The sequence below is a fragment of the Dermacentor andersoni genome, chromosome 2, assembly GCF_023375885.2.
Source record: "Dermacentor andersoni chromosome 2, qqDerAnde1_hic_scaffold, whole genome shotgun sequence".
NCBI lineage: Eukaryota > Metazoa > Arthropoda > Arachnida > Ixodida > Ixodidae > Dermacentor > Dermacentor andersoni.
Window position 1 is genome coordinate 238,147,012 of NC_092815.1, and position 25,939 is coordinate 238,172,950.

Below are 25,939 nucleotides of genomic sequence, written 5' to 3' on the forward strand. Positions count from 1 at the left end.
TGCCATCCTGACACTCGACGTGAAGGGAGGCTTCGAGAACGTCTCACACGAAGCAATGCTAAACAACCTACAACATACCAACTGCGGACGGCGGACATACAACTACGTCCGGGACTTCCTGACGGGTAGAACGGCGACCATAGGCCTGGCGAACCTCAGGGCCGAGAAGTTCCAAATACCGCAGAAAGGAGCCCCCCAAGGGTCGGTGATCTCCCCGTTGCTGTTCAATATAGCGATGAGGGGATTGCCGAACCTCTTGGAGAACATCAGGGGTATCCGTCACGCAGTGTATGCAGACTACCTGACCATGTGGACGTGCACAGGATCGGTGGGCGAACAACGAGACGCCCTGCAGGAAGCCATCGACAGGACTGAGCATTATCTACACCGCTGCGGTCTTTCATGCGCGCCGGGAAAGGGGGAGCTCCTGATCCTCAAAAAGAGGACAAGAGCGCGGCCTCTGCAGGAGACACCTGACCCAACGTTGACACTACATGGAGTCAACATACCCAAGGTGGACACACTCTGTATTCTGGGCCTCACTTTCCAGAAGGACGGTGCCGTTCTCGCCGCCATTAAAAAACTGCAAGCGACAGTTACCCAAGTCGCGCACTTGGTGCGAAGAGTGACAAACCAAAAGCACGACCTGAAAGAGCAGGACAAAATCAGAATAATACAAGCCCTGATAATCAGCAGAGTCACTTACGGCCCCCCGTACCTGGGTCTCAATAACAGCGAGAGAGACAAATTGAACACCCTAATACGAAAGACCTACAAGCTGGCACTGGGGCTTCCACCGACGACGTCGACGGAGAAGCTACTCAGCCTGGGCATCCACAATACTTGGGAGGAACTAGTATAGGCCCACAAGACGAGCCAGATAGAGCGACTCAAGCTCACCAGCACGGGTAGGGACACGCTAATAAGACTGGGCTACCCAGTCGAATGTGAGTCCACAAAACAGTGGGTTCCTCTACCCCTGAGGGAGAAGATCACGGTGGCCAGCATCCCGAGAAACATGCACCCTGAATACCACAGAGAAAGGAGGCGAGCGAGAGTGAAAGCTCCACGTAAGGCCTACGAAGGACCAAAACAAGAAGTCCGATACACCGACGCGGCAAAGTACAAGAACAGAGCAGCCCACGCTATCAGCGTGATCAACGGCCAAGGACAAAAGGTAGCAGCGGCCTCGGTAAGCACTCCAGACATCGACTGCGCGGAAAAAACGGCGATAGCCATGGCGGCCACTACGGGCCAGCGAGAGGAAGAACAAATCACAATCATCACCGACTCACAAACAGCATGTAGAAATTACCAAAAGGGCCGCAATTCCAAACAAGCCCTGAGCATCCTCGAAAAACGAGACAATTTTCCAGAACTATACATTGTCTGGGCCCCGAGGCACGAGTCCCTGGCGGGTAATGTAGCGGCTAATGCCGCTGCCCGAGATCACATTCTCCAGGCTATCCCACCAGGTTCACGAGCACCGGTAGACCAAGAAGATGGCGTCCCGAAAAGATGCGCCGATATCCTGAGCCACTACAGACTGGGTAGGAGGATCTATCCACCCCCGCATCCCAAGCTGACAAGAGAAGAGGTGGTGATCTTCCGAAAACTGCAGACGGGCACATTTCCGCATGGCACCCTGCTACACGCCATGTATCCTACGAGCTATACTCACAAATGCGCCTTCTGCTCTACGCCCAACACCCTCTACCACATGGTATGGGAATGTCAACAAAACCCATCGACACCGCCTATCACCGGACCAACCGTCGAGCAGTGGGAGGCCCAGCTGACAAGCTTGAGCCCTGAAGACCAGCACCGCCTGGTGAGCAGGGCCAAGCCATCGGCTCAGGCCCACGGCATCGTGGACTAGGGACGCCGCCCACCTCGGACGATTTTACCGTCGGCTCATTTCTACTAATAAAGTTTATTCCTCCTCCTGTCTCTTGAGCTGGTGCTTGTTTGGGATATTTAAGGTTTTCAATCTGCTGTTTCGCGTCATTAAGCTACGCTGTAAGCACTTGTATAGTGGCTCGGAGACCCACTAGTTCCTGTCGTAGGGCTGTAGGGCGTAGGGCTAGTGTAGGGCGTAGGGCTCGCTCTCATGCTCGGGCAATGAAGACCGCGTTACCTGTTTGGTAAATGAGGCGTCCAGTTGCTGCTACTGGTGGTGTTTCCCTCGCACTCGGTCGGCCCACGTCAGTTCAGTGTTACCGGATGTAGGGCGGCCCTTGGAGCGGCTGTTGCGTCGTCCCCTGGAGCGGGAGCGGCTGCTGCGGAGAGCGCTGCGGCACTCGGGTGTCGGCGTGACTGAGCGATTCTTTGTGGTCGCTACGGAAATTCCAGAGGTGGCGCTCGAATCGCGGTGGCTGGCGCCGTTGGGTCCTCGGGAGCGGCTGCGGCCGTGTTGATTGCGTCAGCGGCGGCGTCTCTGTCGCACAATGTAAGGGACTTGAAACTTGCGTTTGCAGTCCTTGTCAGTGGTGGGATGTGGTCCGCTGCACATGGTGCAGTTAGGAGTACATTGGTCATCTTCTGGTGGCGTTTTGAGGCCATACTTCCGGCACCACGTGGTGCTGGGGTTAGGGCAGACATCAGCGTGGTGACCGATGTTGCCACAGTTGTCGCAAACTTCCGTGTGTCTGCGAAAGAGCGTGCATCGAACAATGCTTGCTCCGCAGTAGATATAACTTGGTACTTGCATTCCTTAGAAAAGGATTGTCACGCATGGGGTGTTCTTGATTCTCTTCACCTCCAAGGCGTTGGGGATGCGTTTCGTGACGATCAGTTCTCGGAGTTGGGAGTCGTTGAGCTTGAGGTCAATGCCTCGAATTACACCTTTGCAGGTATTATCGGGTGAGGCCGGGTATACCGCGACCCGATACGTAGTGTCTTTCATGCGAACCTGTTGCACCGTGGCGTATGCTCTTGCGTTACGTTCGCTGGGGGTGCAGATGATGAAGATATTCGGAGTTACGTTGGGGCATATGGAGTCTTCCGTGAGGTCTCGAGGAGCCAGGGCTTGCTCAACCTGCACTGGTGTGGATTTGGCCACATTGAGACCATCTCGGGGTCACGATGATACGGAACGTGTCTCTCGGTAGCTGAGGGAGTCTCGAGTCTCGAGCTGAGTATGTGCTCTTCGCTCCGGCGGTGCGATCGCCGTCCCTTCGTCTGCCCCGTGTACTTGACGAACTTGCTCCTTGGGGTTGACTGGCCTTGCCCTTGCGTGGTTTGCGGTTATATGCCGCGATCCAGCCCGGGTCATTCGCGTCTTCCGGCGATATTGTCTCACCGGTGTCGATTTCCGTGGCGGTAGTAAGTGACTTGCGGTGTTAGCCCTAGGCCTACCCGCCTTTGCACGCCGAGGTTGAAAATTCGAACGCAGAAAATGTTGAGAATGGGTCCACCCACCGAAATAAATCCGGTATCCACGGAATAGGAGTCGTAAAAATTTCTTTTATTCCATACAACAGGTATACTTGCTGGACCAAACAACCTGCTATACCTAGTTAATTTTCTGCATAGCTCTCTTTGTGCTAATATGCCGATAAATATCCAGCAATTTATATCGAAAACCTCTATAGTCTTTTTTCATATGTGGTTTTGTTTCGCAATACAACATGTCAGTCCACTAGAGCTTAATTCTGATCTGTAAGATTGCGAACAAGGTATCAATACGAAATATGCATTGGAACGAAGTATGCGCCTTGGTTGACAGCCAGATGCGCGTGGGAGGCAAGTGGAACCTCCTCAAGCAGTTATTGGACGACACGTAGTCCAAGAGAAACCACACTCTGACCATTGATAGGCTGGTCTACAAGCTCAATAGCGAAGGCGCATCTACGAACGAAGTGACGGACGAAGTCGTGTGTCGCTACTTCCCCATCGGGCAGTCGGGGCCGGAAGGTTACCCGGCCTCTGGCGTCAAGGCGGACGAGGAGCTCCACGACCCCTTCTCCGTCTCGGAAGTCAGAGCGGCTATTCAAAGCCTCAACGGAAGATCGGCGCCCGGGCCGGATGGAATCTCAAACTTCAAAATTCAAAATTTGCACGACGGCTCGAGCGAACTGCTCACCAAAGAAATCAACAAGGTCTGGGAGGGCGGCATCGCACCGGATGCCTGGAAGGAAGCTATGGTGATCCTAATTCCGAAGCCGGGCAAGACACCAGCTATAGACAGTCTGCGACCCATTCGCTCAGGTCTTGCGTGGGCAAGGTGGCGGAGCATGTCATCCACAACAGAATATCGAGGCATGTCGAAGAACGACACCCCCTCCCGCCGAATATGGTCGGCTTCAGACCCTCGCTGTCAACTCAAGAGTCGTATAGTCGACGTGGTGACGAGAGACGTCCGAGGTATCTTGGCGCTGGAGATCGCCAAGGTCTTCGACACGGTCAAACCACAAGCACGTCCTCGACTCGGGGACGAGATTGAACCTCGGTGAACGCTTTCTCGCGTACGTGAGCTCTTTCATCAGAGATCGCAAGGCCACGATCCACTTGGGCGAGATCAAGTCGGACAGATATGCGCTGGGAGCCTGCGCCACGCCGGAGGTTGCGGTGTTATCTCCACTGCTTTTCAACATCGCCATGAGAGACCTATCAGTCCGACTCAACCGAATCGGGGACGTCAATCTCAATCACATTCTCTACGTGATCGACATCACTGTCTGGTGCGGCAGAGGGCCGAATGCAGCGGTGGAGTGGGCCCTGCAAGAGGCCTTGCACGTCACGAAATAATTGCTCGAAGGCACGGGACTGATCCTCTCGCCGGCCAAGTCGGAACTCTTGCTGTATCAGCCCGATAGAAAGGGCCGCAAGTTCGACATGACTCTGGACCAAGTACCGATCGAACTCAGAACGAAGACGGGTCAGCGCATCCAGAGGGTGGAGTCTCTCAGGGCGCTCGGACTGTTCCTCAATGCAAAGGGCAGCAACGTACAAACGATGGCACGCCTGAGCGCGAAGACGGAGAACATGCTCACACTCATTTCGCGAGTGACGAGCAGGAGGGGGGGCATCAGCGAAGCCAACGTCCTTAGGATCTACCATGCCTTCCTCATAAGCCATATCAACTACGTGGCTTCCGCGCTAAACTGGTCGCGGTCGGAGGAGAACAAGATCGGCGCACTCATCGGGAAAAGCATTAAAAGAGTACTCGGCATCCCCATGACGACCAGCACGGAGAAACTGATGCAACTCGGGGTCTACAACACCCTGAGCGAAGTCGTAGAAGCACAGAAAACGGCACAGATCGTTCGCCTGTCTAACCCCAAGCCGGCCACTGAATGCTCGAGATGGCGGGCATGGCAGCCATGGCCGAGGACTCGTGCGCCGTCCCGCTCTGCCAGGGTGAAAGCGACGCCTCTCGAGTCTCCCCCTTCCCGAGTAACGTTGACCCACAACACAACGAAGCCCGGGCAACAGCCAGAGCCCGAGCACTGATCAAGACTGCCCTGCACAACCAAGAGCTCGCGTCCTTTGTCGACGCGGTGCAGTACCCCGGATCAAACTCGTACGCGGCCACGGTGGTTGAGCCCCAGGGCAAAATCCTGAATGCAGCGTCTATCCAACACTCGACGGCGCCCGTCGCAGAGCAAGTCGCAATGGCGCTCGCTCTGTCCGAACCTGCGCTCGCAGATCTTCACGGACTCCGGGTCGGCGGCGATTGCCTTTCGCACCGGCTCGGTCTCGGCCGAGGCTGCGGCGGTGCTGAGTGAACCGCAAGTGAGGCACGGCTCGTCACGTCATCACTTGGTTCCCGGCTCACATGGGCCGGAACGTCTCCCTCGGCTCGATCAACCCCAATGAGCTGGCCCACGATGAGGCGCGAGGTCTCGTTAACCGCGCCGGTCCGAGGGGCCCGGCTTCGCAGACGATCGACCAAACCACGGACCCGCTGCTTACTTTCCGCGAGATCGCTACTCACTAACAGCTGGGACGCAGGCAGTTTCTGGCTCCTCACCCGAAGCTAGGCAGAGCGCAGGCCTCGGTGCTGAGAATGCTGCAGACGGGCTCCTTTCAGTCTCCTTCAAGGCTGAGCCACTACACTCCGGGTGCGGATCCCCGCTGTCCAGACTGCGGCGACGAACGGTCCACTTTGAACCACATGCTGTGGTAATGTTCTACGTTGCGCCACTCGCCTTTCAACAGGCAAGAAGACTGAGAAGAAGCCGTCAAGAGCGACTATCTTCAAGCCCGGCTTCTGGCTGTCCAAACGGCCTGCGACAAGGCTGAAGATCACGGTCTTCCGCCTCCGGCGCGGGTGCGGCCTGCGACTACGACAACGTAGTCCCTTAGGACCAAATAAAGTTTAGTCTGTCTGTCTCTCTGTCTGTCTGTCTGTCGTCTGTCTGTCGTCTGTCTGTCGGTCTGTCTGTCGTCTGTCTGTCGTCTGTCTGTCGGTCTGTCTGTCGGTCTGTCGGTCGGTCGGTCTGTCGGTCGGTCGGTCGGTCGGTCGGTCGGTCGGTATGTCGCTTGGTCTGTCGGTCGTTCTGTCTGTCTGTCTGTCTCACACGAATAATGCAGATATTTTTTTTCATTTGTAATACACTTCGTTTGTTCTATCGTCATACCCGCCGTGGTTGCTTTGTGGCTATGGCGTTAGGCTGCTAAGCACGAGGTCGCGGGATCGAGTCCCGGCCTCGGCTGCCGCATTTCGATGGCGGCGAAATGCGAAAACACTCGTGTACGTAGATTTAGGTGCACGTTAAAGAACCCCAGGTGGTCCAAATTTCTGGAGTCCTCCACTACGGCGTGCCTCATAATCAGTAAGTGGTTTTGGCACGCAAAACCCCATAATTTTATTTTCTATCGTCATCTAGGCATAAATGGCGCACTTCCAAGAAAATAAAAAAATAGCGCTTTTTCTCATGAGAAACAGTAAATGCAGGAGAAGCATGTGTCGGTCGGTGGTTGATCGTCAGTAGAGGTTGCGCAAGGATAGAGTGATGCACGAAGGTATTTTTGAGGGCCTAGCTTCGGGACTTGGAGAAATATTTTTCAAAAGCAACCCAAGTCGGCTGCATTCGATGCATCAGGGCAACCTACTTTGAATGGTTTTCAAGACCTTCCTCTAATGCACAGAAATTACATTACGCACTTTATTTCATTAACAGAGCCTATAGGCTCACTTTCTTGTGACATGTTTGAAGCATAGAACAGGTGTTAGAGCTATGTTACGTGTTTCATCATTGGCTGGAGGTCACCGTAGTGAGAATTTCGGTGTCGACACAATAAGGAGGCGGAAGCATTTTAACTTTTCTAGAACACTCGTTTCTGGTAGAGCATGCTTTCTTTGATTATTAAGATTATTATTGACTTTGCCGAAAGGAGCTACCCTCCACCCTTCCACTTCTGCTATATTAATGAAGCCGCTGAAGTCAAGTGTGCTGAGTAACATCAGTGTTTGCACAACCTTACTGAAGTAAGCTCAAGAAGATTCTAGCACCACAAGATCCATATATGGTAGCTGTGTCTTTATCTGCATCCTTGACGAGAGGGCGCAAGTGTGGGAGCAATGACTGTCTGTAGAAAGAATACGTTGCACGATGTTTATGCAAATACTGCATTGTGCCGAAATACTTTGCAAAGATAGGCTAATCAGGAGACCGGCTTCAGAGCTATGGAATTACAAAAAGAATAAAAGATCATTAAGGAACTTTTTCTAAATTTTCAAGCTTTTCGAGCTTTCTTTTTGCAACGAGTTTTCTGCCACATTCTTTTGAGATACAGATTGATGTCATTTATGTGGAGCATAAGCCACGCATAACAGAATTGCTGCAGCAGGGCTATGCGACACTTATTCGACCAAAATACGTGTTATAGTACACTGCTCTTTAGCTTATCTTTCAGTACAGTGGACACACAGCGCAACCGCGCGACCACACCGTGCTCTGGAAAACATTTATTCATGTCCTTCCCTTCCTCTTGTGATAACGGAGCGTCACCTGACACTTCAAGAGTTTGTAGAAGTCTGGGCTCACATGATACATAAACTTCTCTAGTGCTTCCCTCGTGGAATTCTTTCGGCAGCTTTTTAACTTCGCGGACTTGCGATACTTTTGTGTATCATCTCTCAGTCAGTCGATGATGCCTGCGGTCTCTGGTGAGTATATTTTCCGCTTTTGGTCTCGCTGCGGCAGCGTAGGAACCTGTAAAGACACATACATCATCAAAAGATCTTGTCAGGATAATTGGCAAGTTTTCGCCTACGTTGCACGTTGTGTCAAGGAACACTACGCAAAGGCACACAGAACAAACGTAGCGCCCTGTCTATGTTTGAGTGTCATGTTGCCCTGTAAATATAATTATATCAGCAACACATTCCGGCCATATGATACCGCTTCACGTTTATCGAAACACGATATGAAAAGCCCGTTCACTATAAAATTTCAAGTGCATGTGACAAGAAACGAAACTGTTTTCGTAAAACAATCCTTTCAACCCGCGCAGCTTCGTTTTGATTATATTTGGTTGCAAAATTTCAAGTAGAAACACGCCCCCCAATATTAATAGGCAAAGTTCCAAGTTTTAGTGCTGCTAAATATTCATGTAACATGTTAAGCATAGCTTGTTTCTCAATAGCTGGCTAAGAATGCTAGGCATCCGTTTTTAGAGCCCGTTTTTTTTTTTTTTTGATCGATGAAAGCTTTTTATGCATGTCGTTAAAGATTAGGCAATTAAGCGTTTTATTTACTTTGGCTTCATTTTTCTGAAAAAGAATCTATACGAGCAAAACGAACTTCCATTAGGGTAAAGCTGCTGGGCAACTTAGCATTGTCATTTTTTCTCCAGAAGAATTTCTGCTATAAAGTGGCAAACCAAGCTTAGGGAGACCCGCCGCGGTTGCTCAGTGGCTATGGTGTTGGGCTGCTGAGCACGAGGTCGCGGGATCGAATCCCGGCCACGGCGGCCGCATTTCGAAGGAGGCGAAATGCGAAAACACCCGTGTGCTTAGATTTAGGTGTGCGTTAAAGAACCCCAAGTGGTCGAAATTTCCGGAGTCCTCCTTTACGGCGTGCCTCATAATCAGAAAGTGGTTTTTGCACGTAAAACCCCATAATTAAAATAAAAGCTTAGGGAGAACACAGAAGCGCGTGGCACGAACTGTCTTCGCAGCATCGTATGCTTTAGTGCCAAGCGCGGCGTGTCTTTTTTCGAACGTGAATTTGCTCATTGTCAGCGAAAACTGTTCGGCTATTTAGTTTAGCCTCTAATCGGGAACATAGCGCAACGTAGACGAGCAAGCGATAACAAGAATCTGACAAGTACGCGGTTTCTTGGCGCACGCGGAGCAGCTTTCGCTGCGTAATGTCTCAGGGCATCCGGCGTCGTAGCAAATGAAACGAGGCAAAGACATCGCTCGCCGTGCTCATGGCGCTTTGGCTGTCCCCTGTCAAATGGTTTTCATACGAGAATAATGAACTACCGAAACACAGATTGGCAACCACTAATAACTCGCTTTCGTTACCTTCATCGATCAGGGACCGGTCTTCCACTGTAACAGTGGGCATGCGTACAGCCGACCACGACAGGGTAAGCGTGGTACCTACCTCTCAAGTAGTCCGAGCAAATGCCGTAGCCATTATACATCTGCTACCATGTCAGTTCCGCCAGTTCTCCCCATTTAGCATCATATCGCCATATGTTACATCTGAAAAATGGGCTAAAACTGGGTGGTCACAATTATGACATTTAAAAGCGAAACCAAAGTTGTGAGTACGAAGAATCGACTAAAAATTTTGGCCCCTCTAGACAGACTTTTAAACGTGAAGCGAACCTATGTCGTCACATGGGTAACTCCAACGTCTTTTAATTCAAAACGCAAACAATTACTGCTACGTAATTGATTTTCTTTTACTTCTGCGGGATTCACGACCATTCAAAGGTGCTAATGCGGTAACAAAAATCTGGTGACCGGAAACCTCTCCAGCGTAACCAGTTCGTGTAACAAGCATTCTGTCACGCATACGTTAACGCCTGGTACGCTTGATTGAGCAGGCAGAACTAACACATGAACGCAAGGTGCAGCACACACAGCATTCCTTCGATATGGACTTTTAACAACAGGACGACGCAGTAAAGTTCACCACTTATTGCACACGGACTGCGTCCTCCCTTGCTATGCTTTACGCTCGCACTACCGCGTTTACCAACGTCTGTTTGGCGATCGCTTCTACGCTATCGTAGGGGCGCTTACAGTACCAGTTCTGTTCGGAGCGGATATCGACGTCCTCCGGTCTGTGGTCCGTCGTTGCACTCTGGTGGTCTTCAGTCGTCGCTGGTGTCAGGCGTCACCGATGCCCTGGCCGACGTGACGAAGGCACAGTCACTGAGGAGCTGTCGCGCTCCGACAGGGCAGGACTCGTGCCGGCTGGCGCTCCTGGTGCGCGCCGGCCCAGATTAGTTCCCTAGACGGGACCATGACTGGCTGCAGCCAGCCTCCGCGCGCCTACGTTCAGCGGCGTAAACGCTGACGTGTCCTGGCAGGTAGGTCCGGGCCAGCGGTAGTTCCGGAGGCGTCGGTCCTCTGCTCGCCAAGCCTGGTGCTCGGGCGGGGACGTCGCTGCATCGCCTAGGTACTGGGGCAGGACCCAGAGTGGCGATCTCCGGCCGTCTTCTCCCGGAGCGCTGCGCCCCGGCCACTACGTCCTTCTATGCGCGCGCCCCTTCTCCAAGAAGGCGGCTCCACGCGCTGGCTTCACTGCCTTTTTCTCGTCTTCTTTCTTCGTTTGCGCTTGTCACTCCTGAACCATTCAAATACTTTCGATAAATAAGCATTGCAAGTTTTCTATTCGCGGAACTGATTAAGAGCAACCACTAACATATCATCATCATCATCAGCCTGGCTGCGTCTACTGCCGGGCAAAGGCCCGTCTGCGTCTGCGCGTTAGCTAGCATGAATCAGCCAAGTAACTTTAGTTTCTTACTACACAGCAGAAAAATGCGCCGCGCCAAACCAATAAAGATATTCACTTGAAAACAAGCGCGCCAGGTCTTTCGTTTCGTCCTGCAGTTGTTTTGATCAGCACAGCGCTTGTTTCTTCATAACGCCTGCATAAAAAGTGTGCTTACCTTTCGTCCGCTGGGAAACGGCAAAATTTCGCGCTTGTGTTGCTCCCCGAGTTGCACATCCCGACAGTCGCGCAGCACGCTTCGTATCCTTTCCTCACTTCTTCAGACATTGCCGGAGCGTTCGCGGGCACAGAAAATCTTCAACTGCAGGCATACGAAGGAACGAAGGAAAAACTTTATCGCTCTATTTACAGCTTTCAGCGGCTAGCAGAGGTCTTCATGTTTTACTGAAGTCTCCGTCGTCTTGAGTGGTCGGCGCCCTTATTCTAGAGCACCGCTGAGCCTGGCCACTTTGAGAGCGTGCTGCACCAATCCTTTTTGGACTGTGAGCCCGCCGCTAGTGAGCAGGCCCTCCCTCTGTTCCGCACTGGGTTTTTTTTCTTTGTGGAAAGAGACGTAACATGCACTGGCATAGAAGGCGCCAGGAGCAGACGAAGAGAATGGCAGCCAAAGCGACATAAGAGCGGAGGCGCCGCCCGTTGGCGCAACAAATGAAGCCACCCAATAAAGATGTAAGATGCCGAAAAAGAAAATAGCCACAACCACATTTTATTTCTAAACATAATTGCATCATTTCACTTTATTGTTATGCAGTTTGAAAAGATAGAGCCACATATGCAAAACGTATTGAACCTTCCTTCGGCTACCTGTGTCGTGGCGGCGCTCTATTGCCAATACCGAAACTATCCCCACTGTCCACCCACTGTTAACGACGTTGAGAGCCCGGCGCCGGGGCGATGTGGTCTAACTGGGCTTGGCGCGTGCCTCGTCGTGCCGCCTGCCAAGCAGCTAGCCATGACCGGAGCCTCCTCCTCGGGAAACGCGTAGGGCCCCCTGCTGTAATGTACGAATCTCGAGCTCGGCCGCGAAATGGCTCGAGTGTCCAGTGTCCACTTTTGTCGTACACTCTACGCACGAGCTGAGAAAGCTGTGCGGGTGGGCTATTCCGTCCAGGCACCTCGCAATCAGGACAGCGCGGCGGTGATGACGCCGATGGCAACGGCGGAAATGCCCCTCTAGTTTTCGGATACTTGAGAAAAAAATAAAAGTCGGGGGAGGGCACGGACGAAGTGGTGGTACATGGGGAACCTACCTAAGTAGCGCACAGGCCACTGACTAAGCTGGACAGCCACATATCGATTAAGGCTGAAAAGCGCAAAGCTGGTAGCTATAGACACACAGCAAAGCCACCCATAGAAAACCGGTACTTAAGAGAGCAAAATAAGAGGGACTCATGCCGGTTCAATTAATATATTGAGCTAGGCGCGCACAGAATAAAAGTGCGCTTTCCGCGCTAGCTCTCTCGGGTTATTAGTGTCGTGACAGGCGCGCTCGCAAACTCGGTAACTCAAGGTCATGTAAAACATTCCGACATAGTTTAATGACAGCTGACCTGACCTAACCTAACTTTCAATAGCATTCAATAGATCTCTCCCTGAATGTTGTTCCTCCAAAAGTCCCAAGCGTGTGAAGTTTGAAGACTATAAAACATCCTTAAAATGCCCACATGGTCTTGCTGCGCGCACTGATGATTGTAAACATAATAGAGTAAATCAGGAACGATGGCCCGAGTTCGCGAAATATTATTCCTTATTTAATCTGTAGCCGAATATAGTTTATGAAACCGGGTAGGGATGCGCAATATGTTTACGATACGTTGCGCTTTCTTTGGGATTTTATTCACCGCATATGGAACGTGCATATGGCAGTGCGTTTGCGCACCGTTTCTATTCTGAAGCGAATACCTTTCTTTGGCTGTTTCTGGTCTTTTCGAGGTCGGTCCGCGGTCAATCGATGTTGTCGGATTCGGCGAGGCGAATGCGCACGATCTCGTTCTTGCGTTCGGACTATTCGCTCACATTTACGATCATCGTCGATGGTTTCTGCACCATTTATTTCGTAGAATTACGCTACAGAAGGTGCACAGAGTCCTCTCGTGAGTAATAATAACATTAGGGCAGGTACAGCCGACCACAGAGCGTGCGAAACCTTATCCATTAACATTGGTCGTGTGATCGCCGCCACGTATGCCTTACCTGCGGTAACGCGGGACGGTATTCGCAAAAGATGCAGATATTCTCATGCTTCACTCTAGGCACTGTAATAAGATAAAACTATTAGGTCCCATTTCTATCTCTCGACATCCGCTGGACATTCAAATGTATGGTTATATGTGAACTCTATTAATGCGATTAGCGTACTTTCGATCCTTCGAGGTAACTAAGTCACCTAGGAATCTCTTTGGGCCATCTTTGTCTCTTTCACGAATGCTATGCAACCAACGTTCACTTGAGCCTTTAATTTTCTCTTGCACTAGCTCACTCGCCACCGTTTTCTTGGTGTTTGTTCCATGTAAGGAGCACCTCTTCGGGTAATCGCAACTTTCTTGCTTCTCGATGATCCCTAGACATCTGCTTACGCTCTTCTATAGCTTGCTTTATTTCTTTGTTGCACTACTTACGTAGTTTTCTCATTGCAATCCTACAATATTTTTAGCGGTGTCTGTCTGACTTCCTGCTGCATAACGTCTACCATTTCCTTATATTCTCAGACCGCTGTAGGAAGAGCCTCCATTTTCTTCTCTAAGTTTTTTGTGATCTCTGCTATTTGCTCTTCATTCATTTTTAGAAATTATGATGCTATTTATTCCTGTCATGCGTTAGTACCTCTCGCAAACGTTAAAGGTCTCTTTTTTTCATGTTCTTTTGTTACCATTTGGTCTAGTTGTTCGCAGACCATTTCTGAGATTAAGGCGTAGTTTATACATGACTGCCTGTTTCCGCATTGCCACGTTACCTTGCCATGACACTTACTGCCCCTGTTATCTACTTTAAGGTTCAGTACATCTCACAGATCCAGCACTAGAGAACCGTTGTAATCAATATATGCGTCTCAATCCTCAATGTATGCGTTCATATCTCCTACTATCACCTGGCCCGATTTCTTGAACTCATAATTATCGCTTCTAATGCAATCAATAAATTCCTTATTTTTATCTCTACTGTCTCCACCTATCCATAGGTAACTCCCACCCACGTCTTCTTGCCTTCACATGTGCCGCTAATCGATAACTGCTCCTTACATGTCTTTTTTACCCTTTGCCACTTCCAACCTCACATAATTAGCATGTATACGTCTTTTTTTAGGCCCAGTCATTTTGTGACACCGCTCCCATACAAAATTGTCAATAACAAACAGCTGCTCCAAATCTCGTAGATGTGTTTTGGTCAAGGCGTACCCGCTCATCACTTCGTCATTCAGCTGCGTTTGAATTTCGAGCCATTTTACCTGCTTGCGACCATCTTGCATGTTTATGTAATCAATTGTACCTTCTCTCTCCTCATAATTTGTGCTGTAGTGAAGGGTTGGAACGATATACTGGGTCATACTCTCCAGCGCTTTCTATAGGGTCGCCTTTTCCGCGCTTTTGCTTGTGAATGCCGACCGTGCTGAGAGCCCGTGCCTTGCGCTAATGGTCGGTCCGAGACGCCACTGACTAATAAATGCCTTTACAGTGCCTCTTTTCGTAACCCTTCGTGGTCTGATTCTGCCCTTTACTGGTTTGTCGCTACAGTCAATACTTATTCTTCCTTCCTTATTGCGTGTGGCCCTCCAAAAAATAAAAACTACAGTCCGCGCCGTGAACCGACGTCCAACCGGTGTTGCTACACTTTCGCTAAAATGTATCCCGTCACGCACAAAAGCGCATTCGCGGCTTGCTCGGTGCACTCTTCGGTTGATGTCAGTGTCCGTAAAATTCATTGCCTCAGCTATCATCTAAATTTCCCTGTTTACTGAAAACACTGCCATTTCAATTGCATGCCCCTGCCTTTCAACCTCTGGCACCGTGTACACTGTGATTTGTACTTCCTTTAACATTGCGCAGGTCGGTGACCCCGTTGACTATTTGTTTCGCGACCCCTGCCCTTCGTCCTTGCAGTACGTCAATCATTCCGCCCATTATCACCACTAGGTGCCTCTCCTCCATTGTGTCCCACAAGCTTTCCTTGGCTTTCGCTATCCCCTCCCTAATCAGTTTTCCCGGAAGCACGCTAATCTGCACTCGCTCACCTGAAGCTACCATCGCCGGTTCTGCTTTTCGCATGTTGTAATCACCAACAATGACAACTCAACGCTCTTCCTCCTCCTTGTCGGCGAAAGCTGCACCTGAGGCCGTGATGCCCTCCCCTACTGTCTTATGCTTGCCCTTTTTGCTTCGTTGTCTTTCTCCGCGGCAGGACCGTTAGTGCTAGCGGCTTCGTGACCACCACTGACGTTTCCGCCACTGCTTTCCGGAGTGGTAGTTTCGGCCGGCTTAGCTGCTCTCGCTTCGGAGCCAGCGCCGTTCGCGATGCTCCCATCGAAGCATTCACCATTGCTTTGCGGAATGGTGGTCCTCAGCTTCATTTCTACGATGGCCGGCTTTTCTTCTACTTCCTTCCTCTGCTTCTGTTCACTCCCGAGTTCCTTTTCTAGCTTTCCAACATGCTTAACTATAGCTCACCCTTCGCCTGCTCTCGACGTTCTATCCGCCACCCCATCACACACATCCTACAGATAATAGCTGCACCGTTTGCTTCGCATGATGACACCAACCGCGTTTCTTCCAACGCGCAAGAGCGCGCGCACTCCGAGCAACGCACGCGTCGGTTCCCTCTTGTGCCAACCGGGTGTAGTGCTAAGTGACCCCACTTGTGGGAAAAATCCCAATTATTCGCTAGCTACTTATATCTAATCAAAAATCCTTAGAAACTGAAAATCGTGAAAAATAATCTATAAAGATTGTTTGGCTAACCTAGCGCTCCATATTAATAAATCAGCGAAATATTAAATAAAAAATGGCTGTGGCTTAGCTAAGGTTAAGCCCAGGATGCGAAGCATACTAGCCTTTATTTTAGTTGTTGAACCACTGTTTAGCCTGGTGAACTGCTGTTACTTGGCTATATTTCGTTAGGCTAGACGAAGAAACAACTCATGCGTTACTCTGCTTCGCCTTCAAGAGTGGAACGCGACAGCGTTCCCGTCGACCCGCCAAGGGGTGTAAGACAATGGGCTACGGCGCAGCGACTACGCGCCCCGCATTGGACGCGGTGAGCGTCGAGCAACGCAGCGTTCGGCGCGGCAACGAAATGTGCGCCTGAGCAAGCGACGCACGCCTGAGCCTTAGAAGCAGCTCGTTTCTAAGGCAACACCGCATTCACTAGAGGCACTTTTGTACCGCTTTGAAGCATCGTACTCGTGGCTCAGTGGTAGCATCTCCGTCTCACACTCCGGAGACCCTGGTTCGATTCCCACCCAGCCATAGAGTTTCTCACTATAACACCTAGAGGGTAATCTGGCGCCACCGTCTATGGGAGTTTCTTAAGGGGGCACCGTGCCGTCATGGGAATGACGGTATATGTGTCTGCGAGGCTCGTGTTGGCTGGTGTTGTAAGAGGCTTCGTCTAAAACGTGGATATGGCTACGCAAATAACGCGTTCTCAAAGTAAAATCTTCATGAAATGTTTCCATTCACGCATATTACATCTTTACTCACCCACGATGCATGACCAAGTGAAGAAAAGCAAGAACAGACGACCAACTGTTTCATAACGAGCGCGAACCTTGTCGTCTGTCCTCCAACTTTAGCGGCCCGCTGATACTTTTCTACGTAACATGTAGTCGTACAAACAATAACAAGTTCTTATAGTTAAACAAAACAAGTTTTTGCGTAATAATAAAGCTAAAACAGCTTTTCACGTGCTGTTCTAGTAGAAAATGAGTCATTGTGACAGACGGAACCGTACTTGCCAAGCGAGTCTTCAAGGTGTCCTGTCTCTACGAGAACGATGCCAATCCGAATCCACAATATACCGGCATTCCCATGCATACCACAGCGCAGCAGCGCCAGATTTCCCTCTAGGTAATGTAGTGAGAAACTCTATGCACCCAGCCCATCTTGCAAGAGTTGAGCCCGGCTTGCAGCTGTTGTGACGTCAGTGCCCTAGCGGGAGGAGCGGGAGTTAGGCCGCAGTACCATCTGTGCGACCGCAGGCGAGCGCACGAGCTGAGACCCGGCTATGTAGCTACGCGGCCGCAAGCGAGCGCACGAGTTGAGCCTCCGCTTTTGCAGCTGTTATGACGTCATATGGTAGCTACAAGCCGCGCGCGGCGCAACAAGGAAGAGCGTGGTTGTGCGGCTAGTATGCTTCGCCTAAAAAACTTATCGCTTATCGAAGCCTAACACTGGGTGCCATCTAGCGCCGCAGCCATGAAGCCTGCGAGCAGCCTCCGAAGTGCGTGGCGCGCCGGTCCGTGCGAAGGATGAGAAACGCGTCACACGGTAACCGGGCTCTTCTCTCGCGCTTCGTTCTACACACACTGCGCCATCTAGCGCTGATACCGAAAAGTCCGCGCGTGGCCTCCTCTACGAGAAGCGCGGCACGTGGGTCAAACACTGAGAATTCTTCCTTTGCTTGCCGCACACCCAGTGGCGCATACTCAGTGACCCAAGTTGGCTAGAGGTCTGTTGAAGAGCCGCACATACCCAGTGCATTCATGGCGCAGCTCCCTTAAGCGTTGGCGCGAAAATCGTTCTTTGAAAAGCAGCGCAGACCCAGTACATTCGTGGCGCAGCCTTCTAATGCTTCGGGTTACTGTCCTTGAGGAACCCTTGCAACAGGGGTTTGATTCCGCCAGGCAGCGGAGAAATTTAGAGGATCTTTTCTTTCAATGCACAGTGGCACATTCCGAGTGGCGCATACCTATTTATCCAAGATGGCGTCAAAAACGTTCATTGAAGAATGGCACGCACCCAAGTTGGCATCAAAGAGATTGATTGAAGACCCGCACGCACCGAGTGCCACATACCCAGTGCTGCAAGTCCATGCCAGAGTTTAATTGAACTGCGCTACTTTCACAGTCCCGCATCTGCATTGACCCATGTCGGGCGTGAAAGAGCTTCGTTGAACAGCGGCACATATGTGCACATTGCCAAATAGTCAGTGACTAGAGTTGGTCCAATCGTTGTTTCCCAACCCTGCTTCCTAAGCACAGCAGCCCGAAGTGCTACCCATTCAACCATGGATTATGGAGTGACTCAGGTAGGCGGGAAAGCGGTTAGAGGCAAATGCGCTGCATAAATATATAGACACATAGCTCCCGGAAAGTGCCTGGAGTACCCTAAAATTGCGAACGCATTGAAAGAATTATCGAAATTCCTTTTCGCACACTACACTTGCAACTGGCTATGAAACTGAACCAGTTTAGACTCTAAAGTTCAATGACAGAGGTGTTTTCATCGCTATCAAGGATTTACTTACTTATTCCAAGCAATGCTCGTGTGAAATTTCAGTGCGAATCGCATTTATTGGCAACGTCAACCATTTTTCTACATGAATCTAACCGCTTTCACGAAGCCAGTGTCCCAATGTTACCTACTACTAAACATCGTTTAGCAGAAGGTTGTAAAGCGTGGTACTGGCTATCTTTGCCTAGATTCAGCGATGCTCAAATCATGTTCTCACAGAACACAGACCAGCTTTTCAAATCAGATCACCATGCTTTTAAAGACCAGCTTCTCTCAGTTGGTCGTGCGTGCCGGGGCTAAATACATCCATAGTAAGGTGAAGCTCAGCTTGAGGAGGACTCGCCAATCAGAGATTGAAGGAGCTGATTCCACTAAACCTGGGGTTCCGCCATGCGTGCACACAATCAGCCACAACCCATAGAAGGTGCCAGCTAGACAGAGCGTCGCTGACGTTTTTTGCGCCCCCCATCAAACTAGCCCAACTTTGTCCTCAACAACGAGTACTAATAGCATGGGTGTTGGAAAAATCATGCCAAGTAATTTCTGCTATGTGTTCTGGGGGTATTTGCGACATACCTCTCAGATACAGGAAGCCCTATGGGGGCCCAATAGGTCTACGTTTGAATGGCCATCTGAGGGACCATGGCAGCAACTTAAGTGCGTTTCCTGGTGCGCGTCTTAGCGCACACTGCAATACGTGCACATGTGAGCCATACTTTTTGTGTGTTGATATTCTTGGAAGGAGCAAACAGCGCCTCAACTCTAGGAGGCACACTTTATCAGAAAGGGAGGTCCCACTTGTGTCACTGAGACTTGGGTCACTATATAATCATTATCAATATACCTGTTTCAGACAAAGCTGTAACAATGTAGGCAGCCATCACTATCACGTCATCAGACTTGTGTTACCGCGGGCGCAAAAATTGCACTTTGCTTTATTTCGTGCAGCGATAAATTACTTGGTAGCCAACGTCTCGTGTACGTGTGTCTTTTATATGTTCCATCTAGCGCTAAAAATCTATGTTTAGTAAACCACACCAACATGCCCAAGAAGAAGCCATATCGTCTCATACTTAACGAATAACAGCGCAATATGACGAGGACGAAAAGCTGACACACATGGCGACGGTTGTTTCCGTGCTCGTGGCATCGAACGGCTATAGAACGTTCCACGTTCGTTGCGGCTTCCGTCACTTGGCCAGGTTTTGGGTGATATTAGGCTTTACTAATCTTATTCGTTGAGCTCTCACTGATTCTAACGCCAGCTTCATCCTAGGCTGATGGCCACAAACTCCCCCGGCAGGGGTTTTTCCCCATGGGCGGCCTCTATCCCAACGGATGAATTACCTCTAGATTTGTTCATCCGCAGTGGTGTGAGCAGCATCCCAGTGGCTCTGGTTCCTTCAAGTGGATGCTTTATACGTCTGACCAACCCCCAGGCGATCCAGAAATCTCTGCATGTTGCTACCTCTTCATACCAGACCATCACGGAAGTGAGGCAGTTCGGCCGCGGAGGTATCGTGTGTCGATCGTCAGACCAGTCCTGTGTCACGGATTTGCTTAAGTGCTCATCATTCGCGTCATTACCGGTGAGTGCCTACATCCCTGTACACCTCGCCTGGACTTAAGGGAATAGTCAGAGGTGTCGCTGCTGATCTTTCTCCCGCTGAAACACTAGAGAGATTGTCTGGGACTGGAGTAATTGCTGTTTACCGATGCACTCGAGTGGTAGACAATAAGCGGGTCCCAACAGAATCGGTGATCGCAACTTTTGCTGGAACTTCTTGCCCATCAGAACTAAAGGTGTGGCCCCTTGTGTTCAGAGTTGAACCCCTGGCGTCGCGTCCGATTCAATGCCGTAATTGCTGGCGATACGGCCATAGTATGGCAGGGTGTAAATCAAGACAACGTTGTTGCGTATGTGGGGAAGAACACGCTCAAAGTGATTGTAGTGCACAAGAAGAGCGATGCTGTCTCTGTAATGGAAATCATCCAGCCAATTATTTAAATTGTTCTGTTAGGGCTCAAGAATTACAGGTGATTGAAATAATTAATCGAGGAAGCTGCTCTAGGATGGAGGCCATAAACATTGTGAAAGAAAGGGCATCTGGCTACGGGGCGGGGATAATAGGCAGAAAAAATCTTACCACGGACCTATCACTTACTGCAACTATAGAGGCCGCTGTGGAAAAGGCAGTTACAAAAGCTATGGAAAGGTTGGCAATGAGCCTTGGTGAATGTATCTCACCGGCCGTTTCTAGTCATTTATCTCAAGTGACACAAACAACGCAAACAGTTGATCCTGAGCACCAAACTAACCATAAAAGATCAGATGCCAATCCTTGCAATAATGATATTAAACTTTCAACTCCTTCTTCCACGGGCCCTACAACTTGTAATCTGATTAATACAGATTTGGAGGTGACAGAGGTGGAACAAAATGTTCGAGCATATAAAAGAACCATGTCTTCTATTAATGAAGACTCCTCCCCCGGTCCTCACTCAAAAGCTAAGAAAAGTCAGTCCAGTGTTGTGCTAAAGAAAAACATTCTACAGAAGGCAGTTTCGACTGCGGCACTTTCCAAAAAATAGGATCACTAAAAGTGCTTCAGTGGAACTGCCGCTCTTTTTATTCTGCTTCAGTAGATTTAACTTGTCTAACTTCTCAACTTAATCCTGATTTAATTATGTTACAAGAAATGTGGCTAAATACTGAGAAATCTTTTCAAATGAAACTCTACAGATCATTTCGATTAGACCGTCCTACAAGAGGCGGTGGATTAATTACATTTATCTCATCTAAAATTTGCCATAAGGCTAAAATTTCATTTCAGCTATCTACTCCAGAGTGTGAAACCCTAGCGATAGAGCTGGTTCTCCGGAGATGTTGTCCCTTTACCGTAGTTAATGCATATTTACCATCTGGCGTACGAGACACTAGCCCACTGGATAGCGTTATTAACTCTTGTGGACCTGACATTGTAATCACAGGTGATTTCAACTCTCACCATATCTCATGGGGTTTAAGAACAGATTTGTGCGCCACCCGATTGTGGAACTGGTCGTTGGACAATCGACTAACGTGTGTACACTCCGGATCTATTACGTTTGTGAGAGGTCCATCTTACTCTTCACTAGATCTTACATTCTGTGGCCCAAGTCTCTCCGTAATTTCTTGGTCGACTATTGATTGTTCGACAAGCAGTGATCACCTTCCAATAGTATTTGACATTGCACGTCCTGTAACCTTTATGAGTGACCAGGTTCGAACTTTCGTAAATTACAACATTTTTAAATATGCTTACGAAATGTTCTTTCATCTCTTTCATTTTTTCTCTTTCACAGAAAGAGAAAAGCTGCTTGAAAAAAATTATTGCTTAACCAGAGTCCCAAAAATTGGAGTGACTATAAATTTTTTCGAGCTGGCTTTAAACATGCAGTTTCTAAAGCCAAAGATGAATTCGACTGTAAGCATGTTAATTTCTTGTCTAACAATAAAAATAAGCGAGCATTGTTCCGTTTTCTCCGCGGTAGAAAAGTTCTTCCGCGTCAAATTAATATTGACTCTACAATATTAAGTGCCAATGAAATGAAACAAAATTGTATGAATCCCCTATTACAAGATTGCAATGCATATTCATTTCCCAGCCTGCGCTATTCTTTGGAGTACAGTGGCATCGTTTTCATACACCGCAGGCGGTCTTCGTACAAACATGGATCAATCCCTTGAATGCACGTCTCTGGGAGGTACCGACTATTTGTGATGTGCGAGAGAACCTACAAATTATATATGATGACATCTACCCAAAAATACAAAACTTCTCTCTTATAATATATTAAACGGCTTATTACAGGACCATTTATTGAGTTTATTTATAAGTACGGTCATAGCGCCAGACGCCTCACAGTGTGAAGAAAAATCTGTAATTGGCATTTTCTCTGCCGCTCTAAACTGGTCATTCGCAATCAGGATTCCGGACTTCTTTTCCGTATTTTTGGCTGAATTTCTAGCTGTAGTTCTAGCCCTACGCAAACTAAATTCGTCAATATCGGCGGTAGTAATAATAACAGATTCCTTATCCTTATGTTCCTCGCTCACAGCAAATGGTGTGACTAACCTTTACGTACATTTCGTTCTCTAGTACCTGCCCACATAAATTTAAATAGATTGCTTTGGGTGCCTGGACATAAAGGATTAGTCATGAACGAAATGGCTGACAGTCTCGCTAGAGCGGCCCTCAGTGGCCCTGTATTACCATTACTTCCTCCAATAGTTTACCTAACGACTACTAGATTCAGGAGATATACAATTATTCAAGACTTTTTGAACCCAGCTGTAGCTAATTTTTCAGAATATCGACACCTCCTATTCCCTTGGCCCAAAAATTCCTTTCACACCAGAAAAACTGACGTCATCTTTACCCGATTACGTTGTCGAATACCAAAATTAAGCTTCTATCGTCACAGGGCTGGTCTGGTGCCCTCCCCTCTGTGCCCAGTCTGTGGAGAAAATGAAACAATAGATCATTATTTTTTATATTCTGCCGCCGTTTTACTTCTTTAAGAAAAAATATTCTAGAATCAAGATTTGCACAGCTTGGTTTAAGCTTTTCAATTATAGATATCCTTTTTCTAGGAGCCTCCTCTCTTGGAACGTGCCACAGGGATATTTGCTCAACCGGATAGGAATTTATAATTGCTACAAAGAGATTGTTTTGAATTCTTAAACATTTTATCTTTGTTCATTTCCTCCAGTTAGCTTTACCAATTTTAGTATTTCATAAAGATTGCCTAATTTCATCCAAATCTTGGCCAATCCCCTAAAGTGGATGGGCGCAATCGCATAAGGAATACCATACCATACCATACGTGCGCTGGCTTACAGCTGCTTTTATGTTCGGAAGTGTGCCAAACATATAGCGTACACATGACACACGGAAATAAAGAAACAGATACAACAATGACGTGCCCATGTTAGCCGCTTAAACACAACTGGTAATTCCTCTAAACATACGCACCAATGAACATTTTTCATTTTTATAGTCAGCGCCAGGGACCCCATGCTTACACATGCTCCATCCACTTAATCCATATTTGGTGCTTCTACTATTAATCTGGTGATGTTGTCAGATGAGTGGCTTAGCACTGTCCTACTGCCAAAATGTGGTACGCATCCGCAACCTCGGCAGTGTATTCCTAAATTCCTGGAAATGGCTGAGTTCACGTTATTATAGAGCTCTTTTAATCTTTCATTTAGGCATGTGCAAGTTCGATCTATGTATGCTTTACCAAATGATAGAGTAACATGATAAGCTACATTGCCTGCTCACTTAAAAAAACATCTGCGGTACTGCGTAGAACAAGCGACCACGTATCGCTGCTTTTTCATCCTTGTTTACCCACGCACAAAGACCCTGCAGGCACTCAGGAGCAAAGAACACCACCTCGACGCCCGCTATATTACGATCTCTTTTTTTATTATGAGAAATGCGGTGTAAGCAGGAGGCAACTACTACTTTGTTTAGCTTTTCAAGACGTACCCGTTTCATTCCGCTTTTCCACTGTGCACCGCTTCAGCAAACCTTCCGCCGCCGAAGTCAGTAACGGAGCAGGATAGCCAGCCTTGACCAATCGTTTAGCCCACCCTAGACAACTGCCTTCCACTCTGTGCTCGGAAGATTTCTTTAGGGGAATTGTAAAAAGCAGGCGAAATAACTGCGCATTTCGCCACTTTAGAATGAGCGGATCCGAACGGAAGCACATGTTTTTGGTCCCTCAGCTCATAACTCAAGACTTTTCTTGGCAGGAGCAAAGATGCTCAGGGGAAAAATGCAGCCCTAAATCTAAAACTCTCATGCAGCCTTCAACAGGAACTTCGTGCATTGACTCTAAACAAAGGATCAAAGCACTAAAAAAACATCGTCATTTTAATTAAAACATGTTAATTAAAACCTGAGGCGTCAGTATTTAAATCAACTAAGAAGTTGCCAACAAACATGAAAACTGCGACAATTTCAGTGTTATTCATACGTCCTTAACCTTGTCCGATTAGTTAAATAGAAATTGCTTGAACAAGGAGCTATCCAACAGCCGATAAAAGCATCTTTTCTTTTTGTCTGTATTGCAATGCTGCCATCCCATGTAGCAAATCTCCCCGAGTTCAGATGAAACTAAGAAAGCTCTAAATTCCGGTCGCAGGAAAGACCTATTCATTCTGAAAACAAAACTGCTCCATGTTCATATTTTCTACTAGCTTGAGCCAGTAGGTACGTGTTGGCTGTTGTCTTGCCTAGCAGACAACATGGGCCACTGGTTAAGTGCCTGAATAGACAACTTGCTGCTGGCTGCTATCTGGCCTAGTAAACAACTCGGGTTACTCGGTATGCGACGCGGGTTATTTGCGCAGTAGACGATTTCAGCACTGCGTATGGGATAAGTATGTGTCCATTCTTGACTGATCACCAGAAAGGATGCTAAAGAGATAGCAGCCCATACGTGGCAGACATTTCTACGTCTAGCGCGGCCACTTGATGAATAGCCAATGCAACGTTGTAGTCCGGATACTATGGATAGTAGATGTTGCTATGGAATTTCAACCTAGGTGCTGTGACTACAAAAATAGATATAGTGTCGTGTTATCACTCAGCATTGACGATGGCGGTGAGATTGCCATTTCCTGTCTGTGCAGATGTGCCCATAATATTTAGTGATTCCTGGGTTGCATGGGGATAAGGCATTGGGATACAATAATAACCTTAACAATCATCACAATATACAAAACATAAAAACAAAATTTCCTATTACACACCCGTAACAAGAAACGTTGCTAACATTAAAATAACCAATCATCTCTAGTGAATGGATTCGTAGCCATTTTTTGTTCTCTAATCTATACTATTAGTTTCGTGTTATGATTTCGTCCTACATTTTCCTGTTATCCCTAATGTTGACTTTGTCCGTTCACAAATGGGCACGTTAAATTTGATTTTTATGGTAGTTTGTCCACTTGATTCTTGGCAAATCCCCGATAGTGGGCACGAGCCATGACACGAGAGGAAAACAAACAGGCAAAGGAGCACAACGTCGTTCGCAAGTATGTATGGCCAAAACGAGGTTTCCACGCTTCCGCGCTGCAGTCTGTCGGCGCCGGTTCTGGGCTCGGCATCACCCGCAGCTGAGCACCGCGCGTGTTACACCAAGACCTCTGTCAATTCGCAGAGCACCCAGCACCAGGAGTCATCCTCACCCACGACCTCGCTGCTTCTCCACATGTGGGGCTACGATCAAGCCCACGCACCACCGAGTAGCGGCAGAATCATTGACCACACCGATCTTATCACCGGTGATGCTGGAGCTCCTCAATGGCTGCGCGCCATGTCCAACCTAACGTTTTTCTGCAAGGCGACGGCGTTGGTTCTTGGGCTGGCCATTCTGGCTTGCTTCGTTGCCATCCTGCTCACCGCGGCAAGTCAGTTTCGGACAAAGGAATGGGTCGAAGAACCTGCCTCGGACAACTGGACCGAACCGGTGCTGTCTTTGATAGAAGACCGTTCGTCCATGTCCATC